The following is a 2229-nucleotide window of genomic DNA, read 5'->3' on the forward strand; positions in this document are numbered from 1 at the left end:
CTGCCAGATAGTGGGTCTCTTTGAGCCTACTGTAATGTCCTATGGCTGCGATTATAAACTTTCCTTCTGCAGAAAGGAAGTAGCTGAGACAGGACATGGAGCCAAAAGAGCTGCCAGTGGCAACCCAGGCCCCGCAACCCTTGCAAGGGGCAGGGATGGTGGTGATATGACCACAGGGGCCATGCATGGCAAGCCACGTGTCCCCCGCAAAATGACTGTTCCCTTCTTTCATTCACGCCCCCAGTCCAAGGCGTTTTCCCTCTGGAACACATCTTCCCAAAGGCTTTTTGAAGCATTCGCCTCTGTGTATTTGTACTTATTTCCCCACCCCAGCATGCAGTCAGGCTGCTCTGAGTGGGGATCGCAGGTGCCATCACGGAGGCCCACAGTGAGCAACTGCCACTGCAAAGGGGACATATCCCCATACTGACCACCGTCATCATTGCTACGTGCACACAGCTTATTTGTGCCCGTGCCCGCGTGCAAAACACATGTGCACAAGCACACGTCTATGGATATGTGTATATGTGTATATCCAATAGCGGCGGCCCTGTTAAACCAAGCAATGATTTCTCTCCTCCAGATAGATGTATAATGCACACACACGGGGATGATACCTAAGGTGTTTGGGGGTGGGGATGCATAATATCTTCTAAATTTGAAGTTTTTATCAGGCAGAGCAGATTACTTTAAGCGTTCCATTTCTCAGCGATCCAATTTTATTAGGATTTACTATCATTTGTGCTGGGCATCCCTGGGGAAATAATGCTTTGATTAATGTAATCCTGGGCTGGGATCCGCCACATGCCCCTCTCCCTGGAGAAGGGCCCTGTTTGACAAACAACAACAGAGCAGCAACTCTTGCAATCCGCGCTCACCTTTAGAAAACACACGGCCACGCTCGCACAGAACGCTGCCACCTCCTCCCCCCAGCCCAGGCACAATAGCAGCGCTGCAAAACAATGTGCGCTCATTCATTTGCACACAATGCCCGCGATTCAGAGCGGGCTGTACGGCCCAACCCTCGGCTGCACGGAGCCAGCCCAAAAAGGACACCGCGCTGCTCCCCGCTGGGAAGCCGCAGCATCTCGGGGAGCTCAATGCCTCTCTGTATTGCAGCTCTCCGTGGGCTCACAGCACTTCTGTCTCTTTGTTTCCCGCTGCAGGCCTCGCTGCAAACTGATTTCCAGGCTGTGACCCCCCCCCGGGCTGGAGGCTCCCCCAGAGAGTGTGGTCAGAATGCATGAATCCATTTCTCTGCCTTTTGGGATGTTCCAGCCACTGCCACCCCCATTTGTCCGTGCCAAAGGCTGGCAGGGGCTGTTGTGTTATTCACGTGAGTCGGGGGGAATACACACGCCCAGGGCAAGGGGCCAGCACCAGGTGACCCGATGCTCCTCCCTCCCTTCACCCCCAAGCGGTCAAAACGGCAATTTAATGATTATTTCTACCCCAAACATGCGGATCCCACTGCACCCAAGGATAGTGACAAAGACCACGCGTGGGCTACTTTATTCCGAGTGTGAATTGTCAAACCCGAGGGCAGATGAGGGTGGGGTGCTCTGGGCTTCACCACAGGGCGCTGCTCTGTGCACGCACACCGCTGACCCCAACGCGGTGACTCAGCGCTGCGGTGGCTGAACGCCCGCACGGGGGGTCCGTCCCCCCCTCCCCTCCTCCCTCTTTTCTTCCCTGATGAAAAACGATGCAGTTCCATCTCTGCGTGCTGGTCGGGGAGTCCAGCTAACACGCCTTAAACGCGTTGTCAGGCGCTGGTTAAAGAAGGATGGGGGGGCGGGGAGGAGAAGAGAGAAGGGGGCAAAAGCAGGCGTGCAGTGCTGTGCGTGCCCGGAGTGCGTGTCCCTTCTCCCTTCCCTCTCCCTCTCTTCCCACCACGGGCTCCGTCCTCCGTTCCCCACATCCCTCCACCCCTGTACCCCGTTCCCGCCGGGCCGGGGGGTTCCATCCTCTGCGGGGTGAGGGGGAGGCGATGGATAACGTTAACTTTGGGCTGTGGTGGAGTTGAGCAGAGCTGAGGGGCAATGCGTCACGAAAGCTTCGAAGTACCCCGCAGCAGAGCAAATGGATAGATCGGGGGAGCGGGTGTGAAACGCGCACGTAGAAACTCAAGGCACGGCTAGTGAAAGCCTCAAGCCGGTTAAATCAATCCAAATACAGGGAGATGAAATAAATAAATAAATAAATAAATAAATAAATAAATAAATAAAT

The 2229-nt window shown here is 54.9% G+C and overlaps 1 protein-coding gene across 1 annotated transcript in view; it reads left to right on the top strand.

Annotated features, from left to right (window-relative positions):
* Positions 1-2229, top strand: part of LOC109365369 — a 12626-nt gene that overhangs the window by 7859 nt on the left and 2538 nt on the right. The window lies entirely within an intron of this gene.

This window comes from Meleagris gallopavo, chromosome 1, assembly GCF_000146605.3.
Source record: "Meleagris gallopavo isolate NT-WF06-2002-E0010 breed Aviagen turkey brand Nicholas breeding stock chromosome 1, Turkey_5.1, whole genome shotgun sequence".
Taxonomy (NCBI): domain Eukaryota; kingdom Metazoa; phylum Chordata; class Aves; order Galliformes; family Phasianidae; genus Meleagris; species Meleagris gallopavo.